The sequence below is a fragment of the Thamnophis sirtalis genome, unplaced genomic scaffold (assembly GCF_051295495.1).
Source record: "Thamnophis sirtalis isolate CommonGarterSnake01/CBP01778 unplaced genomic scaffold, rThaSir2_p1.2 scaffold_4, whole genome shotgun sequence".
Lineage (NCBI taxonomy): Eukaryota > Metazoa > Chordata > Lepidosauria > Squamata > Natricidae > Thamnophis > Thamnophis sirtalis.
Window position 1 is genome coordinate 109,775,713 of NW_028261384.1, and position 8,301 is coordinate 109,784,013.

The 8,301-nt window shown below is 39.7% G+C and overlaps 1 pseudogene; it reads left to right on the top strand.

Annotated features, from left to right (window-relative positions):
- The first annotated feature begins 2,124 nt into the window (after positions 1-2,124).
- Positions 2,125-8,026, top strand: LOC148046125 (olfactory receptor 5BS1-like; annotated as a pseudogene).
- Positions 8,027-8,301: the final 275 nt, after the last annotated feature.

Consider the following 8,301-nt stretch of genomic DNA (forward strand, 5'->3'; position numbering starts at 1 on the left):
CAGCCTCTTTAAATATATTGTCATCAAGACTATATTCTACTGGGTTGTATTTATCGGAAAGGGGAAGTTTGTCAATCAATTTACAATTTCGGAACAGTAAGCCACTTAATGTCTCTTGGTTGAACTCGGCAGCTAATATAAAAGGAATGAACAAATAAACTAATCAATAAATCTATCAAAACTCTTATGATTGCTGATAAAAGGAATGGGAAATCCTGGCCACATTTGCTTGAGAGCCAAAATAGGAAATATTGTGAAGAAATAAAAACAAGAGTTAGTAGAACCAGGTTTCCAGTAATGCCCCAAAAAGGAGTTGTTAACTCAACAGGGTATGCACACTTAATGTGCATAGGAAAGGGAAAGGCCCTGGAGTCTACTATGAATTCATCAGCCTGGATGATCTATATGCAACTCAGTTGGAAATATAATAAGGAAAGGAAATACATTCAAATGTTATTCCTTGTAGATGCATTAATCCTATGACTGTATGGCACCATTTATCCCAAAAGAAATTGTTGATCTGCATATCAAATGAGAAATCACAGATCTTCAGCAGTCAAGAAAGGATACAGCACTTTAAAATTTCAAAATCGTTACAGATTATAGATTTCTTGAAAGGAGCTTCTAGAAGAAAGACATGAATAGGTAAGTTTTCTAAGAAAAGGAAGCATGTTTCTTCCCTAAAAAGAAAGAAAATCTAACATAGTGTTATATTAAAGTAAAATTTATTGGTGTTTGGCTTTAGTCCTCTGAAATTGCTCAAAGCAGAATCCCATCTAATTAATTCTGTGTAATTTTCAGTGAATTGTTCAGACAGCAAAAAATAAGACATTGTTAACTATTCCACAGAATTGCTACCAATACTTGAAGAGAAGTTTTTCACAATATAATGCCTTCTAAATAGGTTTCATTAAAAATTCTCTTAATTCTTCATCAAGTTGTGGAAGCTTTTCTGAAGGACACATGTTTGGGAAATATTATAGGGAATATTGAAATAGGATTTGGGTTTTTTTGGGTTTTTTTTTACTTTCTTTGACTTCTGTGGTCCATTTTTCTATACATTGAAATTAGCTAAGTTTTTGTTAGTATTTATCCTGTCATAAATTCCTTGGGAATGAAATACATAATTTTATACAAATAGAGTTAATGGTACAATGTATTTTCATTCCTACCTATGGCTTGTATTTTGCATTAATGGTGGACAGCAAAAATGCACAAATAAATTCTGGTTGAAGACTACATTTGTTAAAATCACTGATACATTTCAGTTTCTTTCTTTCTTTCTTTCTTTCTTTCTTTCTTTCTTTCTTTCTTTCTTTCTTCTTCTTCTTCTTCTTCTTCTTCTTCTTCTTCTCCTCCTCCTCCTCCTCCTCCTCTTCCTCCTCCTCCTCCATCTCCCTCCCTCCTCCCTCTCCCTCTCTCTCTCTCTCTCTCTCTCTCTCTCTCTCTTATATTAAGCCTCTATTATGTACATATTATCATTACAAGGAACAATTTCCTGATCATAACATTGTATTGCAATAAATACATTTTAAAACAGCATCCCTGGAAAATATATATTGTATATGTTGTACTTATTTGTGGCATATTACTATTTAAATTCTGAAATCATGTTCAAATGATTAATCAGCTTTGACAAATGTTTATTAATTTTTCAGCTCCATTTGCCTTATCCTGCACAGAAATCTTCCTAATTGGATCTCATTCCTAATATGTGGTAGTTTTGATGCAAGTTCTACATTATTATCCTAGTCTGCTACTTCCATTTCATCTCAGCTATCCTGAAATTGAACTCTACAGACACAAAGAGTAAAAATGTGTTACAGCATTACCTGATTTATATATATCAGTTTATGTATATGATTTCTTCTCTATTTTTTTTCCTTCCAAATCTCAACTAATACATATATTGAAATTAATACAACTTAAAAAAATCTTTGGGATAAATAAATGTTTTTTCTCCCTTTTGGATGGTTTTGAAAATGTGTTGGCCCTAATATACTATTAGTTTCTCTTATAGTTTTTTCCCTGGTATTCTGCCTCCTCCTATCTAATTGTGCAATGAATTGTATTATGTAGCAAAATATTTTTTCTTCTTACTTTGAAGTTTCTACTATATCTGAAATGGAAACGAAAAATCAGAACACCACAGTGACTTTTTTTGTCCTTTTGGGATTTTCATACAATTATCCAGTCAATACTTTTCTCTTCCTGACATTTTTCTTGATGTATGCTTTGACTTTATTTGCAAATATGATGATTATAGTAGTAACAAGTTATCTCCCCAGCCCCATGTATTTTTTTCTTGCTCATCTGGCTTTTCTTGACATGTGTTTGTCTTCTGTTACTGTTCCCAAGCTGTTGGTGATTTTTTGGGTGAAAAAGATTATTTCATATTCTGATTGCTTTATTCAGATATTCATTGTTTTTCTTACTGGAGGTACTGAAGATTGTGTCCTTGCTGCAATGGCTTATGACCGATATGCTGCCATTTGCAAGCCTCTCCATTATATACAAATAATGAATAAATCATTTTGTAAATGGCTGGTGGGTGGTGCATGGGCAGTTGGTTTATTATGTGCTTTTGTAAACATATTACCTATTTTGAAGCTAGATTTCTGTGGACCAAATTTTATCAAGGATTTCAGCTGTGAATTTCCATCTCTACTTGCATTATCCTGCACAGAAACATCCACCAATTGGATGGCATTTCTGATATCTGGTAGCTTTGTTGCAAGTTCTTCATTGATTATCATCTTTTTCTCCTATATCCATATCATCTCAACTATTCTAAGGTGACCAGACGTCCCGCTTTTGGCGGGACACCCCCGCTTTCTAATGCGTTTTCCCGCGTCCCGCACGCTTTTTTAAAAAGCACGCTTTTTTTGGCGCTCGCAGCTCCCGCCCATCAGCTGCTAGCTTGCTGGGCTGGCTCATCATTCTGTTCTCTACCAGATGAGCCAGCCCAGCAAGCTAGCAGCTGATGGGCGGGAGCTGCGAGCGCCAAAAAAAGCGTGCTTTTACCTACCTACAAATTTAAGCCAGCCCAGTCTGCCGCTCACTGATTGGATTGGCCTGGACTCCAGCCAATCAGTGAGCTGGCTGGGATGGGAAATTTTCAGCACGCCTGCGCGAGTCTCAATTTCCTTTCGCCAAAAGACGAAAGAGGTTGCAGCTGCGCTGACTGGTGAGTAATCTAATTCTAATCAGAGAATTTTCCGCTCGCTGCGGCAGGAGGAGAGGGTGGGAGCAGCGGCAGCGTGGAGGTTCTCTGCGGGCGGCTGCCGCTGCCCCCCCACCCTCTCCTCCTGCCGCGGAGTCCATTCGTGATCGTGCGCCTCTTCTCTGCAGCGAAAATGCCACCGCCACCCCCTCCGGCTCTTCCCACCCAGACACCTGCCGCCCAGGAGCTGCCCGAAAACCTTCCTGCCCACCACCGGCTGCACCGCAGCTGACTCGCCCTGAGTGGGCTGGAAGGCTTTGGGCATCCATCCAAAGAAGATGGCAGTGGGATCGCTGCCCGGGAGCCGCCAGAAGCCTTCCCTTCCTGCCCTACACGCTTGTTTTGATGAGCGCGGGGCGACTGACGAATCAGCTGAGTGATCTATTTCCCAGCTGCTTGGTTTGCTCTCTTTCTTGAGGCGGTGAGAAGCGGGGGGGGGGGAATGGCAGTGGGATCGCTGCCCAGGAGCCGCCAGAAGCCTTCCCTTCCTGCCCTACATGCTTGTTTTGATGAGCGCGGGGCGACTGACAAATCAGCTGAGTGATCTATTTCCCGGCTGTTTGGTTTGCTCTATTTCTTGAGGCGGTGAGAAGCGGGGGGGGGATGGCAGTGGGATCGCTGCCCAGGAGCCGCCAGAAGCCTTCCCTTCCTGCCCTACATGCTTGTTTTGATGAGCGCAGGGCGACTGACAAATCAGCTGAGTGATCTATTTCCCGGCTGCTTGGTTTGCTCTCTTTCTTGAGGCGGTGAGAAGCGGGGGGGGGGGGAATGGCAGTGGGATCGCTGCCCAGGAGCAGCCAGAAGCCTTCCCTTCCTGCCCTACACGCTTGTTTTGATGAGCGCGGGGCGACTGACAAATCAGCTGAGTGATCTATTTCCCGGCTGCTTGGTTTGCTCTCTTTCTTGAGGCGGTGAGAAGCGGGGGGGGGGGGGGAATGGCAGTGGGATCGCTGCCCAGGAGCAGCCAGAAGCCTTCCCTTCCTGCCCTACATGCTTGTTTTGATGAGCGCGGGGCGACTGACAAATCAGCTGAGTGATCTATTTCCCGGCTGCTTGGTTTGCTCTCCTTCTTGAGGCGGTGAGAAGCGGGGGGGGGGAATGGCAGTGGGATCGCTGCCCAGGAGCAGCCAGAAGCCTTCCCTTCCTGCCCTACATGCTTGTTTTGATGAGCGCGGGGCGACTGACAAATCAGCTGAGTGATCTATTTCCCGGCTGCTTGGTTTGCTCTCTTTCTTGAGGCAGTGAGAAGCGGGGGGGGGGGGATGGCAGTGGGATCGCTGCCCAGGAGCAGCCAGAAGCCTTCCCTTCCTGCCCTACATGCTTGTTTTGATGAGCGCAGGGCGACTGACAAATCAGCTGAGTGATCTATTTCCCGGCTGCTTGGTTTGCTCTCTTTCTTGAGGCGGTGAGAAGCGGGGGGGGGGATGGCAGTGGGATCGCTGCCCAGGAGCAGCCAGAAGCCTTCCCTTCCTGCCCTACATGCTTGTTTTGATGAGCGCAGGGCGACTGACAAATCAGCTGAGTGATCTATTTCCCGGCTGCTTGGTTTGCTCTCTTTCTTGAGGCGGTGAGAAGCGGGGGGGGGGGGGGGGGGAAGGAATCTCCGGATGAGATGAAGACGTGTTTTCTCTTTAAAATTATTTTTTGAATAATTCTGTAAGATTTCTTTTTCTACTTGTATCGGAGCACTCACAACTTCCTGTTGCTCTGGTTAATTGTTGTCGCTGTGGGAAGTTTCTTCTTACTTTAATTTAAATACTTTTAAAGTTTGACTGCATCTGAATACTTTCAAAGAATGCAAATGCAAAGAATTTCCTTTAACAAGGAGCTGGCTGGCTGTGTGTGTGGTGTGTGTGTGTGTGTGTGTTTTGAATGGAGACCTCATGAAGACGTGTTTTCTCTTTAAAATTATTTTTTGAATAATTCTGTAAGATTTCTTTTTCTACTTGGAAGTTGGGAGGGCGGGATGTGTGTGTGTGTGTGTGAGAGAGATAGAACATGGAACATAGAATATGCATATAATTCATAGTACTCCATGGATTATTTTAATTATGATTCTAAATTAGTGGAATTTGCTGTTCTCCATTTCAATATCTGTAGGTATCAGCTGTGCTGTCTTTTTTTAAAATGGCTCTCACTTGAGATTCACATTGTAAACACATGGTTTCCTTTAATAAATAAAATCCATTTTCTTGTACATTATTTCTGCTGTCCTGGAACTTTTTCAGTTTCATTTAAATAGGGATGTACTTGTAACAATAGGGTAGAAAACAGTACTGATTTCTGAAGGAAAATTACATAGAACTGAGGATGCAAAAAATCTGATCAATCTTCATTTTTGGTCTGAAAATATACAAGTGGTTTTATGTGCTTCTGTTCTAACTAAAGGATGCACTCACAGTTGTGATTCTGTGAACTAGTTGCAGCTTGTTTCTGTACCATTCTGTGCCATGTGCTTTCCAAGTTTCAAAGCCTTGGATTTTTGCATTTAATCACTTTCTGATTCAGATTCCTAGGCTTTCGCTTGCATTAAAACATTAATGTTGATTTATAAGATCAGTAAACTGGATATTCTACTTTACAGTTATTGTAAATGCCATTTATTAGACATACAAGCCACAACAACTTCTAACACTCATAAGTATGAACCAGTTGCCAAGCATCTGAATTTTGATCACATAATCATGGGGATGCTACAAAGGTCATAAGTGTGAAAAATAGTCATAAGTCATTTTCAGTGCCATTGTAACTTTGAACAGTCACTAAATGAACTATTGTAAGTTAAGGACCACTTGTAATCTCTTTACACTCATGTAATTTAAATATTGCCATAGCTAAGATTATGCCAGGATATTCTACACAGCAAGACATTCTTTAAAGCTTGCAGTCATTTTATGGGCATTTTAACTTGCTGTGGTATAATTTTAGAATACATCTGAATGTAGGTAGTAAGCAATCTTTTCCCAAACAATGGAAGGGACAGAACTGGCCATCCTTCATTGGAAAACAAAACTTGCTGCTAGAAACAGTTGATATTGGCAATCCACTTGGAACATATCTTATTTGGCAAAGTAAACTTTTACTTGTTAAAATTTGTTGCTTAGTTGTTTGATTGATTTCTCCTGGAAACGGTATTATATAAAAGAGGCATTTGCTCTTTTCTTTGCCATTATAAACCTTGTTTTGGGAATGGGAAATTATCATAGCCCTCACTCCTATGATTGAAAAAGAAGTAATTATGAAAATAAAGTATACATACTCAGTACTTCATTGAAGATGGTCACATGACCTTTTTTTAATTTGCAATATTTGGCACATAGACTTCTTTCCTGGAAAATGTATTCCTCAAATTGAGGTAGTACTCTCTGGGCCCTGCTTCAAGTTTTTCTTCCTCCTTTTCTAAACTGCTGAAACACAGGGTGATTTAATTTTGAAAATATTGTTCAGATACTCGGCACAAATGGTAGTGATGGTATTAATCATAATAGCCATGGACAAGGAGAATATAGTACAAAAAGATGAAATATAGTACAAAAAAGACCACCTCCATAGTTTAATATTCCAATCAAACCACCTCATATCTTTACGTAATAAGGGAAAAGACAGTAACTTGCTTCTTGAAAAGAAAATTATATCAGCTGTTCTCCAAGCTTTGTTAAAAACAATTGCAGTTATCATTTGGTTTAAGCCAAGAAGCATGTTGCTTGGAATTATATCAATCCAGAACCAGTGAAATTAAATCAGTGTTAAATTAAAAATGTATTTACGGGTAATTAATTATAGAAAGATACAAATGTTGCAAACTCATCCACTTACATGGATCACCTCATATCCATTATATCATATATCTTTTGTTATTGTCTTTCCTGTTTTTCAGTGGCATTCCATAAGAAAAAGTTTCCCCACCATGATTTGTGACATCTATACCATACTATATTCCACATCCATGTATTAATTTAAGGAGGAGGGGATTTATATGCTAATCAACACATATTGTCTCCACATGGTTTCACATCTTATTTATAGATTGATGTGTTTATTGTAGTTTTGAAAGAGTGTGTATTTTTTACTCAATCAAAACCTGCTGGACATAGGATCAAAATGTATTGCTATTACCTAATTTTTGGGTATGATTCAGCAGTTAGAATAGTTTGCAAAGGTACAAGAAGTTCTGTATGTCATCCTCACACATGCAAGTTACACAGCAGTCATTCACTTAAGAACTGTGGCAAGAAAGGTGGTATAGTGACCAAAGTTACAATGGCATTGAAAAAAGTGACTGATGACCATTTTTCACACTTAGCGACCGTTGCGACCATTTTTCACACTTAGCGACCGTTGCAGCATCCTCATGGTCACATGATCAAAATTTTGTTTGGCAACAGATTCGTATTTATGCTGGTTTCAGTGTCCTGGGGTGACTTTTTGACAAAAAAAATTTTTTTAATCAAGCCCCCCCCCCCCCCCCCCCGGTCAAGGGCGTCCCTCTTTTCCAATCTGAAAATCTGGTCACCTTAAACTATTCTTAAGTTGAATTCAGCAGAAGCAAAAAGGAAAACTTTCTCTACCTGTAGTTCTCACCTTATTGTTGTGGTTTTGTATTATGGAACTGCCTGTTTTAGAAACATGAGGCCCAGCTCAGCCTCCTCAATTATTATGGATGAATTCTTCTCTATTCAGAACAAGATATCAACACCTTTGCTGAACCCCCTTATCTACAGCCTGAAAAATAGAGAAGTGAAGGAAATAATAAAAAAAATTAATGGGCTACAAACCCTTGATTCCTTCTTCTGTTTAAATTAGTCGAATGTTGGATAAATTAGCCATTCCATGGTAATTTAATTGAGAAATGAATGTATTCTTTTGGAAATATATTTAAAACACATTGTTTGGTATATGTAGAATATATTGGTTGAATTCAAAACAAGTGAATTTAATTGGTAAAGTTTGGCAGGCTTGCACTTAGTAAATTTTTTTGAGTCAGACAACATGTATTGGAAGATGTTTTTTCCCTAAAAAAATTCATCCCTATATCTATTTATGAAGCATATACAGATGGTTATTGTATACTGTGGGAA